Below are 18,069 nucleotides of genomic sequence, written 5' to 3' on the forward strand. Positions count from 1 at the left end.
AGGAGCAAGGAGGAGACTCTGTTCTCTGGTCTTCTAAAAATATCAACACAGAAAAGTTTATAAGCACCCTCCCCAGCCTCACTCACTATCTCTTTGCAGGCCTCTTTGCTTTGGGGACTGGGAGTTACACTGATCAGTGAGGGATTCAGAAAATCAACCAAAATATCCCAGCTATTTTTGTTATCCAACATCAACTTGGACTCTTATCAAGTTGTTCAATAATAAATGAGGTTCATTATGCCAGCATCAATGATTCTACAAGCTGCTTCATCCAAAGGGGCAGTTAATAAGCAATGTGCTTTTGATCTAAAATTTTAACTTTTGTCTAAACTAACCAGAGATATAAAAATGTTTCAAGTCTCACCGGTCCCCCAAACATATAGGATGAGTGACAGAGGTACAGTTGGTGAGATTGGTTTAGACTATTTTATTGATTCATTTGGGGCTTTTATCTTTGCAATTTCATTTTGTTTCTCATTATTTCAACTACAACAATCCATTTAGAGTGGAAAGAAGAGTCACGTGAAGAGGATAATACCTACAAAAGAATGTGGTCATAAGGCCTGATAGCTTCTGTTCTGGCACATAATTTCTTCCCCAATACTGTATGGGAAGTGGGTGGGTTGTGTGATTGTGTCAGATGGGGGCACACAGTTGCACAGTATTGCAAGTGATGTCTGTGATCTCCATGTTTCATCCCTCCAGCAGTTGACCGTAAATTCATTGTTCTGGCAAGTCAGGGCCTGGGATCATCAGTCAAGTGGCCAAGAAGCAGAGAATGCAGAAGATAATCCTGGAAACTCTTCCTAGGACATGGAAAAGAACTTAAACTTAATGCTGTGTGACCTTGGGAAAATCACTTCACTTCTCTGTGCTTCAGTTACCTCATCTGTTAAATGGGGATTAAGAGTGTGAGCCCCACGTGGGCAGGGACTATGTCCAACCTGGTTACCTTGTATCTACCCCCAGCTCTTAGAACAGTGTTTGGCATGTGGTCTTATGTTGTTAAGTCTGACGCCATGTTCACATCTCTCCCAGAACACCCTACTTCCATCTGCAATTGTTCTGGTAGTGAATTTAAAGAGTTTTCTTGATAAAAATACAGAAGTGGTTTGCCACTGACCTCTTCCATGCAGTAAACTTCAATATCCACCCTCGACTCTCTCCCATGCCACTGCTGCCCAGCATAGGTGAGTTTTGACACTGAGCAGATTGCCTTCCACTAATTAGCCACTGCCCAAGCTAGGAATGGAATGGGTAAACTTCTGCTTGACTCTCCCTCCCATAGCAATGGGAAATCACAAAAAAATGTGAGCCCCACGTGGGTCAATCTGATTACCCTGTTCTACCCCAGTGTTTAGAACAGTGCTCTGCACACAGTAAGTGCTCAATAAATATGATTGAATGAATGAATGTCATCATCACTGTATCATCATCACACCCATTTCTTTCCATAGCACTGTCTCCTGTTTCAGTGATCTAAATGCCTAGTGGTCCTGCATTTTCAGAGATAACACTACTGATGGCAAAATTCCAATAAAGGAATCTCACTAAGAAGATCTCCAAACAAGTGAGATAATTCACACTGTGTGCATACAGACACTGTCCTGTGCCGTATTGAAGCATTTGTCTCCTACAGCTCCAGTCATGTTCCAATCTGTCTCTTGGGCTCCCAGTTTTTCTGAAACATATGCTCAAAGACAAAGCAACCCTTCTCCTGATTCCAGACAGGTCTACCTGCTGCTATTATTTCCTGCTACTATACCACATTGCTTAAGATTGTGTTTCCCTGCTTTTAAAATGTTTCCCCCATCCTTTCTTTTTGCATATGACCCAGTTGAGTTCATTCATTCATTCAGTAGTATTTATTGAACATTTACTATCTGCAGGGCACTGTACTAAACACTTGGAATGTATAATTGGTCAACAGAGAGAGAGAATCCCTGCCCAGTGACAGGCTCATAGTCTAAATGGAGGAGACAGCAAAGCAAAACAGAACAAAACAAGACAACATCATCAAGATGAATAGAATCAAGGAGATATATACCTCATTAACAAAATAAATAGGGTAATAAATAATATATACAAATAAGTACAGTGCTGAGGGGAGGGGAAGGGGGAAGAGCAGAGGGCAAGGGGGAAGGGAAAGGAGGGAAAGCAAAGGGAAAGGGGGGCACTCAGTCTGGGAAGGCCTCCTGGAGGAGGTGAGCTTTCAGTAGGGGTTTGAAGTGGGGAAGAGAGCTAGTTTGGCAGATGTGAGGAGGGAGGGCGTTCCAGGACAGCAGTAGGACATGGGCCAGGCGTCGACAGCGGGACAGGAGTGAACGGGGGACCGTGAGGAGGTGAGTGGCAGAGGAGCGGAGTATATGGGGTGGGCAGTAGAAAGAGAGAAGGGAGTGAGGTAGGAGGGGGCAAGGTGATGGAGAGCTTTGAAGCCAAGAATGAGGAGTTTTTGTTTAGTGCTAAGGTTGATGGGCAGCCACTGGAGGTTTTTGAAGAGGGGCGTGACATGCCCAGAGCGTTACATCATACGGGATCTGCCTGGGTACTCTATTCTCATCCATTCTCCTTTCACGTTCATCCTAGAGGAACTGTGCTATGATTATCCCACTAGGTTGTAAACTTCTTATTATTAATAAAAATAATAAAGTGTGGTATTTGTAAAGTGCTTACTATGTTCCAGACACTCCACTAAGCTCTGGGGTGGGTACAAGCAAATCGAGTTGGACACAGTCCCTGTCTCACATGGGGCTCACAGTCTCAATCCCCATTTTACAGATGAGACACCTGAGACACAGAGAAGTAAAGTGACTTGCCTAAGGGCACTAAGCAAACAAGTGGTGGAGCAGAGATTAAATCCAAGTTCTTCTACTCCCAGGACTATACTCTATCTACTAGGTCACACTCCCTTGATGGCAGGGATCAAGTCTTCCCACTCTAATGTACAGTACTCTCCCAAGAGCTAATTATAGTGCTCTGCACACAGTAGTGCTCAATAAATTCCAGTGATTGATAAGCAGTGTCTGAATATTGGTCGACTGACTGCACTCCAGGATCTCACTGTTAGTGACCCCTTTCCTACTATTTTAATTGGCTCAAAGTGACACTGATAAAACCTTTCAGAAGCTAGATGTGCCCTTTAAGATGTATTCCATAAATTACATGATTTTTTATTTCCTTCTTATGATAAAGTTCATTGGGCTACCAAAAAAAAAAACCAGTGAGTTGGATTAGTGAAATGGAATTGGTGGTCTACATATTTTTATTAATGCTATTTATTAAGAGCTTACTCTATGCCAGGCACTATACTATACTGGAAACTGCCTACTATATATACAGACAAGATTGAGCTACTGGTGGACAATAATCATGTGCTCTTTTTTAACAACTGAAGGAGGTACCTGTACTAATTTATAGCAAAATGAAGTCATGGAAGATTAAAATCAATCAGTGGTATTTATTAAGCTCTCACTATGTGCAGAGCACTGAATAATCACTTGGGAGGATACAACGGAGTTGGTAGTCATGATCCCTCCCACAGGGACCTTACAGTCTACAATGTGAAACAATAAAATAGATTAGGGATCTGGAAAGAGTAGAGTATAAGAATATATAAGAAGCAGCATGGCCTAATGGATACAGCATAGACCTGGGAGTCAGGAGGGTCTAGGTCCCGGCTCTGGCATTTGTCTGCTGTGAGTTGGGCAAGTCACTTAACTTCTTTGTACCTTAGTTGTCTCTTCTGCAAAATGGGGCTTAGGACTGTGAGCCCATGTGGAGCATCGTCTGTGTCCAAACTGATTAGCTTGTGTCTACCCCAGTGCCTAATACAGTGCCTGGTACATAGTAAGCATTTAACAAATAACATAAAAATATTTTGAATATATAAAAATATTTACACCTTTGAACTTTCAAACAAAGAAAGAAGGAACAAAAGAAGGAATGGGGCTCTGAATTGACTCAGACGTGTGACTTTGAGATCAGTGCCAAATGGGCCTGTTTTCCACAGAAATTTCAATCAAATCTAATTTGCATTAGAAAGCATCCTTTTGTCAAACACTGCAGGGCAGTCGTGCAAAGTCGCTTTAAAAATCAACACAATGAAATATTAATAAAATGTCAGAGGAATCTATTTGCAATTTATCCTGGATGAAGTGAGCAGCTTTTTTCTGAAGTGCCAATACAAACAGGAATTGAATTCTACAACCAAGAGCCAGATAAAGCAGAAATATGTGGATAGCAAATAAATCTGGTTAGTGACTGACACTGAACACTGACAAAGCAGCAGCCTAGTATGGAGTCGGTGGATTATTCAAATAAGGTGAACTCAGGCTTTGAAAACTTTACAAATGGGTGTTGGGGTACTAACATTTACCCTACTGGCTTTTTACCCATGAAGATCTAAGTTTAAATCAAATTAGAAATGAAAATTAATTTGGTGTTGCATCCTAGTTCACCACTCTGAAACATCTAAACCTAATATTCATAATTCAGTCATGGTAGATACTTGTCACTAGAACATAAATACTGCAATGAATGACAAGGAAAATATGGTCATTTCTATAGCTGTGAGACCATTGCATAGCTGGTAAGTCCAGTAGCCCCTTCATTCAGTGTTCTTAGTCACCCACAAAGGCCACTTTTAAGATGGGACATTCGAAGGTAGCCCAGGGTTCTAGAAGTGGAAAAAGCCCGGGCTTGGGAGTCAGAGATCATGGGTTCAAATCCAGGCTCCGCCACTTGCCAGCTGTGTGACTTTGGGCAAGTCACTTAACTTATCTGTGCCTCAGTTCCCTCATCTGCAAAATGGGGATTAAAACTGTGATCCCATCGTGGGACAACCTGATCACCTTGTATCCCCCCAGCGCTTAGAACAGTGCTTTGCACAAAGTAAGCACTTAACAAATACCACCATTGTTATTATTATTATTAGAACCCTCAGCTATTTGTGGGAGGGGTAGGAGCTTCCTCAGTGGTCTTCATTCATGCACCCAAACTGTTCCCCTATAAATATGTTGCCACTTTCTCATGATTGCCTGATGTTAAAGCATCAAGGAGCCTGAGACTCTTCCAAGTGCATAGTATAGTGCTTTGCACACAGTAAGCACTCAATAAATATGACTGAATTAATTAATTCAGCTTGCTAGTATGTGCATCCTCTTGCCTCCGGGACTTTTCTAGATAGATACATAGATACATAGCCAGATCCTCAAGCTCAATATGACCAAAACTGAACTCCTCATCTTCATATCTAGATCCTCTTCTCCTCCTAACTTTTCCATCACTCTTGCCCAGAGTATCATCTTTCCCATTCCTTAAAACTGCAACCGAGGTGTTATCTTCAACTCCTCTTTCTTTCAAGGGCTGGTTACATATACTTGGAGGTGAGAAAAATGTTCCTCCTTCTGTGAGACTCTTCGAATGTATGAGTTCCACACACAAATTACATAGGCACCTCTAGTGATGAATAGCCAATCAGTTATCTACTTTGTCAAGGATCAATCAATTGATAAACTGTAAGCTCTCTATGGGCAGAGAATGTGTCGGTGTATTGTTATATTGTACTCTCCCAAGAGCTTAGTACAGCCCTCTGTACACAGTAGGTTCTCAATAAATGTGATTGACTGGTGTTTATTGAGCACCCACTGTTTGCAGAGCACTGTACTAAGTGCTTGGAAAAATACAGTACAGTAGAGTTGGTAAACATAACACCTTCCCACAAAGAGTTCACAGACTAGATGGAAACAGACATTAAAATGAATTACGTATAGAGGAAATGGCAAAGTGCAAGCTTATATAAATACTGTGGGGCTCAGGGTGGGTTGACTATCAAGTGCTAAGAGGTACAAATATGAGTTCATAGGAGACACAGAAGGGAGAAGCAGCATGGCTTAGTGAAGAGAGCAGGGCCTGGGAGGCAGAAGGACCTGGGTTCTAATCTTGGCTCTGCCACTTGTATGCTGTGGGACCTTGGACAAATCACTTAACTTCTCTTGTGCCTCAGTTACCTCATCTGTAAAGTGGGGATTATGACTGTGAGCCCCATGCAGGACAGGGACTGTGACCAACTTGATTAACTTGTTTCTATATTAGCATTTAGTACAGTGCCTGGCACATAGTAAGCACTTAAATACCATAAAAAGGGTGGGAAGGGGAAATGAGGGCTTAGTCAGAAAAGGCCTTTTGGGAGTAGATGTTAAGTTAGGAGGGTTTTGAAGATGGGAAAACTCTATCAGATATGATGGGAGAATTCCAGGCCAGTGGCAGGGTGTGGGCAATGGCTCTGCAGTGAGATAGAGGAGATCAAGGTACAGGGAGTATGTTGGCATTAGAGGAGCAAAGTGTGCAGGCTGAGTTGTAGTACCATATCAGTGCATTTAGGGAGGAGGGAGAGAGCTGATCGAGTGACTTAAAGCTAATGATAAGGAGTTTCTGTTCGATATGAAAATGGATGGGCATTGGAGGAGTTTGAGAAGTGGGGAGACAGGGACAGAATGTTTTATCAGAAAAATGATACTGGTAGCAGAGTAGTTACATGACTTGCCCAGAGTCACACAATGGGAAAATGTTGGAGATGGCCTGAGAACCAAAGACTTCCATCTCCCAGGACTGTGTTCAATTCAACAAGCCCTGCTGCTATAGATGGAGTCTAATTTCTCAACTATGCATTTCCACTTTGGGTATCCAAAATTCCTGAAGACCTGTTTAACTATACCTCATACAGTTTTCCTTCCCTCATGCTGGAATCAATCTGAATCGTAAATCTGAATAATCTCTTCCGCAACTATATTTTTTGTTGTGCAACTTTGGAATTCAGAGATTCTTCTATAAACAGGAAATGAGTATTAAACTGTGTATGTATTAATCATCAAAACTTTTAGAATATAATTGCATTGGTCTCAGTGTTAGCTGATTCCCAGATTATGGAAAATTTGAAGTTTCTACCAAAAAGGTGCTCTTCTATACAAACTTGACTTTGAATTAAAGGGTAGACATAGTAATTCTTCAATATGGAAGCATAAATTAAATTCATCTCCAATGTAGCAGAACAGAACTTAAAAAAAAGAAATACTGACTTTTATTTTGTGCATTTGTTACGGCTGCACTACTAGGGCACTTGTAAAATCTTATTCAGAAATGTACCTTGAGGGAACTCAGTTGGAGCCACAAAAAAATGCATGCACAGTGCATTTTTCTTTGTTCATTTTTACCTTGGTAAGAAACATTCATCTGTCGGAGGAAACGCTGAAGCAACTTCTGAGCAACATATGAAATGGAAACTGTCTTTCCTGTCACAGGATGCTTAGATGCCGAGACAGCCACACTCCTTGGGGAGTTACCCACAGAAGGAGAAAATCCATGGATTCTAAACAATTGAATGGTGGATAGATTTTTTTCTGTGCTTACTTTCTGAGATTTTTGCATTCCTGTTCATTAGAACTCCTCAAATTTAGTATATTTTGATAACCTTGTTGACTATCTGAAGGCAAAGCAAACTAAACCCATCCCAGAGAACATGAGACAGTTCCTATTTTAATAACATCAGAGAGAGAGAGCTGTCCTTGTGCTGATCCTGCTTCATTTCTCTGTCACACAGTCAAGGTAACTAATAAATTCTCTTGTTTGGGATGGAGGAACTGGGAGATGGGAAGGATCTGTCATGACTTGCTCCAATTCCACTAATTTGATTTTTCAGCCAGTTGTTATCTCCCATACTTGGAACTGATTTGTTTCCTAGGAAACTGCAGGTGCCAAGTGACAGTCCTTTATACAGGAGAGAGCAGCAGTGACAAGGAAATTTGGAGACACTTCAACAAACAGTCTGCTTTCAGAGTTATCCTCTCTCTGGAGCAGGCTGAGAGAACTGCAATGAGGAACTCTCAGAACAGAGCTCACCCCAGAAAGGAAGAAGGGGCAATTTGAAAGCTCTACTGTGTACTCAATAGAAACCTCTCCTGAGCACTTAGTACAGTGCTTGACACCTAGTAAGCACTCAATAAATACCATTAATGAAAATGATGATGACAGAACCATCGACTCTCTAGAGCTAATAGGGTGTAGAAGTCAATCAATCAACCTGTGATCTTGCTGCCTAAAACTGTTCTGTACTTCTCTGTCTTGTCTACGTGTCACTCTACTTCTCTCATCGTGTTCCACTATATTTCTAGCTGTCTGTGTCTGTCTTACCTGGGTTTGTCTCTCTCTTACTTTCTTCTCTTCTGTATTCTTGGACCACTGACCCTAACCCATGGAAGCTCACACTATTAATGTTATATCTGTAAGATCACTCAGTCAGTGGTATTTATTGACCACTTACTGTGTGCAGGAAACTAAGCACTTGGGAGAGTACAATACAACAGAGTTGATAGAAATGATACTTGCCCACAAATAGCTTACAGTCTACAAGAAGCTGATCTCCATGCATTCTGTCTCTTCCTACTTCAGTCGTTAGTTCACTCTGCTGCCTGGGTCAATTTCTAAAAACCCAATCTGTCCATGTCTCCCATTCTTCTAGAACCATCAGTGATTGCCCATCCACCACTGCAAACAGAAACCCCTTACCATCCCCTTTAAATCATTCAATCAGCTCTCCCTTTCCTATCTTACCTCACTGACTTCCCACTACAACCCAGCCCACACACTTCATTCCGTTAATGCCAACCTACTCATGTAATCGATATCATTTATCCTATCATTAACCCTTACCTACCTCCTCCCTCTGACCTGAAACTCCCTCCCCTTCCCTTTATGACAAACCATTACTCTACCCACCTACAAACCCTCATTAAAATAACATTTCCTCCAAAAGGTCTTCAACTAAGCCCTCTTTTCCCCTACTTTTTCTCCCTTCTGCATTGCCACTGAATTGGGATTTCTACCCTTTAAGAATATGATATTCACTCCACCCTCAAGCCCACAACACTTATGTATGTATCAGCAATTCATTTCAACATCTCCCCCTCTGAACTCTAAGCTCCTGTGGTCAGGGAACGTGTCTGCCAACCCTTTTGTACTGTACTCTCCTAAGCACTTTCATAGTGTTCTGTACATAGGAAGCTCTAATTAAATACCAAAGACTGATTGATTGATTACAGCCTACAGGGAGCTTAGAGCTAGCTCTATTCACCAATTTCATTTATTTTCATTAATTACCTATTTAATAAAAATGTGTAAGATTGCTAATGGAGAATTGAATTGAACTTCATTAAAGTCTGTCCCTCATACAAATATATAAACTGCACAAGAATGAGTTTGACAGACCTGTTTTCTCTTTTTGGTGTTTCAGTGGACTAGTAAAACAAGTCAGGATGTTCCCCTTACAGTTCCCTGAACCCATCCCCACTTTTCCTCCAAGCTAAACATCCTTAATGAGTTTGCCCTTCTCTCATAGGGCCTATTTTCCAACCCTGTCACCATTTTTATTCCACTTCTCTGATCTTCTACAGGTTTACCAAATCTTCTTTAAGGTCTTGGAGCCAAAAACTACCACAAGCAGACACAAGAATCTAATGGAAGTTTTACCAATTCCAAATATACCAGAAGGATGATTCCCTGAATTTGTATGTCATTCCTATTAATACCTCTAAAATCCTTGGAGTGTTTTGTTCAGTAAATTTTTATTTCTTTCTTTAAAATTATGCTATCACAGATTGTTTGATACTAAGCTTGTCCAGCTATGATTTCTCATTCCCATACTGATTGGTTACCTTAGCTTCCATTTATCTTTATGGCATTTGTTAAGCAATTGCTACATGCCAGGCACTGTACTAAATACATCCAAAGTCCTAGAACAGTGCTCAGCACATAATAAGCACTGAATAAATACCATAATTAATTAATTAAAAACCAAATAGGCACTTTGATAAAGCAATCTGTCTTAGATTTTGGAAGCACAGGAAATTCACATCATTCAGAGTTAAAGCAATGGAAGTAACGAGAGAATATTGAGAGTTGTTCTTGTTTGGAGAGCTACAACCATGAATTATGCAAAAAAGGCTCCAGTCACTTGAAAGATTATGGTAACGAACACTCATCTGTAACAAAATTTCGGCCTATGTAGGGATTATGTTCTGCTTGGGAATTCAAAGTTCCATTTATTCTCCTTTTTTTCACCTGTATTTGTTTAATTAAGCAACAATTTCCAGCAAGAAGAGAGCCACGAGTAGATTCTCAAAAAATAGGTTCTTCCTGGAAGATTAAAATTAAACTGATGGCAATCCATGCCAGGGGAATATGTAGCCTCAGTAAAACAAAAGGTGCTGAGAAGGCAAAAAAGTAATAAATCCACAAAAGGAATCAGTTGTGATGAGTGTCCTAGACCAATGTTAAAATTAGTTCAGGAAATAAAACAAAACTGTGGAGGCTTAAATAAAGAAATTTACTTCTGTGCTGCCTAGAGGTACCAATATGTTGTGTAGAGGATATTGGAGTGTCCAATGGACATAATACTTATTTGCATCATTACTGTGGTCTTAGAGCTTGTTGTGCTGAATGCGCAATGGAGCTAGCTAGATCCTTTCTTTCCAGAGACTAGCGGAGGAATTAAGATTGTCACTCAGTTAAGAATCATTTAAAGTTACCAAACTACAGGGTGCATGAGCAATTCATCAGCTCATTTCTGGGAGAGCTAGTGAAATAATTGTTCTTGAAGAGGCGTTCAATGTCTGGGTGCCCATAACATTTAGGCCAATGGTGGCTATTCTAGCAAAGCTCTGCCACTTTTAAAAGATCCATTCTGTTTTAACAGACTACTGAGACCTAAAAATTCAGACAGAAATGATAACTATTCACCAAGGTCCATGAATCTCATAAAACCAGTGGGGTCTCAAATTCAGAGTCTGTCCTCATTCAAACTTCTCTCTGATTTCAGTGGGGTGGATGGCTGAGAAAGAAGTCCTAGAAATCCACCGTGGAGCCTCCAAATTCAAAGGATTGGAGGCCAGTGGGTTTGTCCTTTAACCTCCAACCCTGCCTGTTATGTCTATGCTCAGGCCATAAAGTAGTAAGTTAGTATTTTGCATTTTGTTGCACAGACCATTTCTGTCAGGGATAGTTTTGTGGTCCTACAAATATGAGGTGTTTTTGAAGATTTTTGATATTGGGTTCACAATTCACAGATGTTTTCAAATCAGAATCTCATTTCAAATGAAAATTTCATTTAAAAATTGTCCTAACTAGCTAAAAAATGCCAAGTTCAAGGCCAAGTTCAGTTCACTGTTAGTGTTGAAAGGCCTAAGGGGGATGTCATAAAAGGTTTCCCACAGGCACAGCTAACAGCAAACACCAGACAAAGATAGAAAAGTCTTCTATATAATCCTTATCCCAGGACTGTCTGTATTAACTAGTTTATTCTGTAACTGCCAGCTTAGAGACCCTCTAGGGGCAGGACAGCTGACAACTTGTACCCTGAGAAACCTGAGGTACATCCCGATTTTCCTTAGCTCCTTTGATATCTGACTTAGCTTAACCAAGATTCCTGGTAGCCCATGGTAAACTTCCCACAAACTATCAATCTTCAAGCCACTTCCTCCAGGGTGCCCAAGTTAACCATTTAGAGAGTTTGGGGGAACAGCTCCTGAATCACCTCCCATAGGATCTTTCTCCTGAGTCACACACACAGAGTGTGAACCCAATGTCAAAAATCTTCAAAAACACATCATCGCTCTAGACCGTACCACCATCCTTCCTGTATTACAAGCCCATAACCTTGGTGCTATCTTTGACCGCTTTCTCTCCTTCAACCCACATATTCAAGCCATCACTAAATCCTGTCAGTTCTACCTTCGCAACATGTTAAAACCTGCACCTTCCTCTCCATCTAAACTACTACCACATTAATGCAAGAACATATCCAATCCTGCCATGATTATTGTATCCTTGCTGACCTCCTTGCCTCCTGTCTCTCCCACTCCAGTCCATACTCATGAGAAGCAGTGTGGCTCAGTGGAAAGAGCCCGGGCTAAGGAGTCAGAGGTCATGGGTTCAAAATCTGGCTCTGCTACTTGTCAGCTGTGTGACTGTGGGCAAGTCACTTAAATTCTCTGGGCCTCAGTGATCTCATCTGTAAAATGGGGATTAAGACTGTGAGCCTCACGTGGGACAATTGATTACCCTGTATCTACCCCAGCGCTTGGAACAGTGCTTTGCACATAGTAAGCACTTAAATACCAACATTATTATTATTATTACTCCATTCTGCTGTCCGGATCATTTTCTTTCAAAAACTTTCAGACCATGTTTTCCCACTCAAGAAATTCCTGTGGTTACTCATCCTCCTCTGCATTATTATTATTATTATTATTAATCATATTTATTGAGCACTTACTGTGTGCAAATCACTGAACTAAGCATTTGACAAAACTCAAACAAAAGCTCCTCATCATTGGCTTTAAAACACTAAATCACCTTGCTCCCTTCTACTTTACCTCATTACTCTCCTAGTACAACCCAGCCCCTCACACTTTGTTCCTCTAATACTAACCTTCTACTGTACTTTCAGCTCATCTATCTTGACACCAACCTCTCATCCACATCCTACCTCTGGCCTGGAACACTCTTCCTCCTCATATCTGATAGATAATTACTCTTCCCTACTTCAAAGTCTTATTAAAGGCACATATCCTCCAAGAAGCCTTCCCTAAGTAAACCCTCCTCTCCTCTTCTCCCACTCCCTTCTGCATTGCCCTGACTTGCTCCCTTCATTCATCCTCCCTCCCATCCCCACAGCACATATGAATATTTGCAATTTAATATTTTATTTCATATTTACTTTATGTAATAAATAAATTACCATACTAATGTCTATCTCCCCCTCTTGACTTTGAACTCATTGTGGGCAATAAATGTGTCTTTTCTTATATTGTACTTTCACAAGTGCTTAGTAGAGTGCTTTGCACACAGTAAATGCTCAATAAATACAATTGAATGAATGAATGACCACCACTTATCTGCTGTGTGACCTTGGGCAAGTCACTTAACTTCTCTGTACCTCAGTTACCTGATCTGTAAAATGGGGATTAAGTCTGTGAGCCCCATGTGGTACATGGACTGTGTCCAACCTGATTACCTTGTATCTACCCCTGTGCTTAGTACACTGCCTGACACTTAGTAGGTGCTTAATATCATATATATATATATAGAGAGAGAGAGTCTCTAGGAGCAGATGTGAATTTTAGGAGGTCTTTGAGGTGGAGAGAGTGATGGTGTCTCAAGTGGAAGGAGTTCTAGACCAGAGAGGGAGTGACTGGGCAAAGGGTTGATTGCGGGATTAAGATACAGAGAATAGGTTGGTGTCAGAGGAGTGAGGTATGTGGGTTGGGTTGTAGTAGATCAGGGAGGTTAGGTAGGAAGGGATTTGCTGAATGAATGCCTTAAAGCCAATGGTAAGGAGTTTCTGTGAGATGTGGAGGTGGATTGGTAACCACCGGAGGCTTTTGAAGAGTGGGGAGATACAGACTGAACAATTTTTCAGAGTAATGATTAGGGGAGGAGAGTGGACTGGAGTGGGGAGAGGCAGGAGGCAGGGAGGTCAGTGAGGAGGCTGATACAGAAGTTAGGCAGGTTCTGATGAGTGCTTGGATTAGCATGGTAGTAGTTTGGTTAGAAAGGGAGGATTCTATAGATGCTTTAAAGGAAGAATCAGCAGGTTTTGGAGAAAGATTGAACCTGTAAGTTGAGTGAGAGAGTAGTAGTCAAGTCTAATGCCAAAGTTGTGCGACAGGAATAATGATGGTATTGTCTCCAGTGATGGGAAGGTCGGGGGCAGATAGGGTTTGGGTAAGAAGATGACGAGTTCTGTTACATTTCGGCTCTCACCCCTTTCTGACTTAGTAAACCTGATTCAGAGCCTTCTGAGCCAGGTTTTTCAGGCTATGGTTCTCCATGAGCTTTAGAGCTATACCTCCCACTTCATGCATCTCCTGCAAGCTGCATCAGGCAGGAGGCAAGATGCAGGGGAGGGAACTCTACCACAGGGAGGAGAGTGATGGGAGGGAAAGTATAGTCTATCTAACTGCTCATTTGGAAGGCCCAGTGGCAGGATTGGTGGCAGATTGCACAACCCGTTGTGGACAGGGATTGTCTCCATTGCTGTATTGTACTTTCCAAGCACTTAGCACAGTGCTTTGCACACAGTAATTGCTCAATAAACATGATTGAATGAATGAATTTGGGGGCCCCCAGGCCTCAGCCCCATGAGCCTTTTGTTAATCCTGCCCTGCTCTTTCCCCTAATGCACGTGACAAGGACACATATTTCTGTTTAGAGAGTTAATAATAATAATGTTGGTATTTGTTAAGCGCTTACTATGTGCCGAGCACTGTTCTAAGCGCTGGGGTAGACATAGGGGAATCAGGTTGTCCCACGTGGGGCTCACAGTCTTCATCCCCATTTGACAGATGAGGGAACTGAGGCGCAGAGAAGTGAAGTGACTTGCCCACAGTCACACAGCCGACAAGTGGCAGAGCTGGGATTCGAACTCATGAGCCCTGACTCCAAAGCCCATGCTCTTTCCACTGAGCCACGCTGCTTCTCTAACCAGTCCTCAGGGAGCTACCCACTCTGTGACCCTGGATCTAGGATTATTGCAAAAGAGACTTTTGTCTGTTTTACAATAACGACTCTCTCCAGAGGATGGTTTTCGCTACCCAAAGTAAAACATTTCACTTATCACTGAGGATATTTTTCTTCCAGCTTCAGCTTCAAAATCCTTCCTGTACAAGTCTCCATTCCTTTCTAAGAAAGGGAACCTAGAGAGCCAAAAAAGCACGGAGCCAAAAAGCCCACTTCCCCAACAATTTACCTTCTTGCCAGACAGGTAAGAGGTGTAGTAAAGGGTTCCATTAATGATTTGTTGATGTAAATAATAAAACTAAAGCCTGTCTTTAGAAGCCTTGCTTACTTTTATGAATGCTTGCACAACTTGAATGCATGTTGTCTATTTAATATAGATATATGTGTTTATGTATGGATATATATCTACACACACACACACACACACGTGTGAGTTCAGTAAATAAGTTCAGTAAATGAATATAATTAATTTTCCACATCTGGTGATGATCTTTGTTCCCAAATTCTGCTCTTAAAGATAACGTGTGTCAATTCAATGATGACAATGTATTGTGATTTAAGAAGCAGCATAGCCTACTGGAAGAAGCAGCGTGGACTAGTGGCAGGACCACTGACTTGAGAGTCAGGGTTCATGGGCTCTAATCACACCATTGCTGTTTGTCTGCTGTGTGATCTTGAGCAAGCCACTGAACTTCTCTGTGCCTCAGTTCCCCCATCTGTAAAATGGGGATTGAGATAGTGAGCCCCACTTGGGACAACCTGATTTAGTTGCCATTGTTTTTACGAGATGTTCTTCCCCTTGACTCTATTTATTGCCATTGTTCTTGTCTGTCTGTCTCCCCCGATTAGACTGTAAGCCCGTCAAACAGCAGGGACTGTCTCTATCTGTTGCCGACTTGTTCATTCCAAGCGCTTAGTACAGTGCTCTGCACATAGTAAGCATTCAATAAATACTATTGAATGAATGAATGAATGAATGAATCACTTTGTATCTCCTCCAGCACTTAAAACACTGTTTGGCACATAATAAGTGCTTAACAAATACCATCATTATTATTGGAGAAGCAGTATGGCTCAGTGGAAAGAGCACGGGCTTGGGAGTCAGAGGTCATGGGTTCTAATCCCAGCTCCACCACTTATCAGCTGTGTGACTTTGGGCAAGTCACTTAACTTCTCTGAGCCTCAGTTACCTCATCTGTAAAATGGGGATTAAGACTAAGCTCCATGTGGACAACCTGATCACCTTTATCCCCCCACCAGCACTTAGAACAGTGCTTCACACATAGTAAGCGCTTAACAAATGCCATTATTTATTTTAAGCAAAATTTTCCCCAACTATCTTTATGTGTATATTTGACAAGTAGCTTATCAGACATTCCCCTATTTATATATCTACCATCTAAGCTCATCTGAGATCACTCTTTTGAAAACCTGGGGCCTAAATGTTATTTAATTCCTACAAATTCTATTTCCTGTTTAATACTAACATTACTCTTCACTTCTTTTTCATGGTATTAGCAAAATGCAGGGTATATTAGCTTTCCAAAATATTCGGGCATCTAAAAAAAATGAATGAGTTAACGGTATCTTAGTAATAGTTTACATATGTTGCAATTTTAAGGTGACTATAGTTGAATAATTGAGGGTAAATAAATTAAAATAATATACCTTCAGAAAATAGTTCATTAAGAAGAATTTGGGATCAGAGTGATCTAAATGTGTCTGTGTATTGTATTGTACTCCCTGAAGTGCTTCATGCAGTGCTCTATACACAATAAGCACTCAATAAATACAATTGAATGAATGAATCTAAATTGCTTCATAAGCTTCATTAAAGGTAACCAGAAGTCTAGTTAAGCTATTGGGAATAGGGTGGAGCCAAGATGGGAAGCAGAGAACTGGATCAAGGCCAGAAAAAGGGAGTAGGAGAAGAGGAAATGAGGGCTTAGTCAGGGAAGGCATTTTGGAAGATAAAGTGCTTTTAATAAAGTTTGGAATGTGGGCAGTGATCATCTATCAGATATGTCGGACATGACCTTCATTCTAATTTTGGCTCTGCCAGTTGTCTGCTTTGTGACCTTGGGCAACTCACTTAACTCCTTTGTGTTTCAGTTACCTCTTCTGTAAAATTGAGGTTACGACTGTGAGCCCCATGTAGGGTAATGACCATTCCAACCTGATTAGCTTGCATTTATCCCAATGCTTTTTTCAGTGCCTAGCAAATAGTAAGTGCTTAATGAATACCATTTCAAAAACAAACAAAAAATCCGTAGTATGGAAGTGAGAGTCACTGGGAAAATTGTCAGGATCACAGGATCACTTTTCAGAATGCTTTGGGCTGACTTCCTAGGCTTTTGAGAATGAGATACTACATATCTTGCCAGGAGTTCCATTCTCCCTGCCCAGTTTCTTCTGAACTGTCTGCTATGCAAAGTAATTTGGGTATGAAGGTCTAACACCTTTCTTCATGTGTCCAACAAAAACACTGCTCATTTCTTCATATTTGGTGGGCAATACAAAAAGATGCCATCACTCCTTGGAAACCTGATCTTTTACAAAGTTACCTATGAACATCATTTATTCAGAATCCAGCTGTACATAATGGACATGGCATAAGTGAAGAAATTAAAAGCAAGTAAAGCAAATCCTGCATAAAGAATAGCATTGGGTGACTTTGGACCATAATAATAATAATGATGGCATATGTTAAGCGCTTCCTATGTGCGAAGCACTGTACTAAGTGCTGGGGTAGTTCCAAGCAAATCGGGTTGGACACAGTCCCTGTCCCACATGTGGCTTACAATCTCAATCCCTATTTTCCAGATGAGAGAACTGAGGCCCAGAGAAGTAAAATGACTCACCCAGGGTCACACAGCAAACAAGTGGCAGAGCCGGGACTGGAACCCATGATCTTGGCTCCCATGGCTTATGCTCTAACCATTAGGCCATGCTGCTTTTGGCATGGCACTTACTGGGTGCAGACCACTGTTCAAAGCACTTGGGAAAGTAAGCTACACCAATAAAGAGTGATAACCCCTGCTCACAATGAGCTCACTAACTAATCTGCGATGGTATCTCTGAGGGGCATTGCTCTGTCTCTCTCAGTGTCTCTGTAGGCAGGCAGGGCCCAGAAACAATAGTAGATGACGGCAGCACTTCTGCCTCACAGATGGCCTGCTGAAGACCCCATCATCCTCTCGCCACCACCTCTTTGTTCCCCTTGGCTCCCGCTCTCGGAATGGGCAAGGGCAACAGCAAGGGAGCGAACACTCACCCTTGTCTCTGCCCCGAGCAGCACCTCAGAGAACCTGTCACCACCTTGCTCCAAAAAGCCGAACCATATCAATGGCAATAATAATAATAATAGTATTAGCTAAGTGCTATGTGTCCAGCACTGTAGTAAGCACTGAGGTGAATACAAAGTAAACAGGTCCCACCTGAGGCTCAGTTTAAGTAGTAGGGAGAACAAGTATTGAATCCCTATTTTGCAGGTAAGGG

General features: G+C 41.5%; 1 long non-coding RNA gene across 1 annotated transcript in view; it reads right to left on the reverse strand.

Moving 5' to 3' along the window:
• Positions 1-447: 447 nt before the first annotated feature.
• Positions 448-18,069, reverse strand: part of LOC114811050 — a 43,253-nt gene continuing 25,631 nt past the window's right edge. Inside the window, exon 3 of the long non-coding RNA XR_005659902.1 lies at positions 448-806. This is a non-coding gene — a long non-coding RNA (uncharacterized LOC114811050). The remainder of the gene's footprint in view (positions 807-18,069) is intronic.

This window comes from Ornithorhynchus anatinus, chromosome 4 (assembly GCF_004115215.2).
Source record: "Ornithorhynchus anatinus isolate Pmale09 chromosome 4, mOrnAna1.pri.v4, whole genome shotgun sequence".
Classification (NCBI taxonomy): domain Eukaryota; kingdom Metazoa; phylum Chordata; class Mammalia; order Monotremata; family Ornithorhynchidae; genus Ornithorhynchus; species Ornithorhynchus anatinus.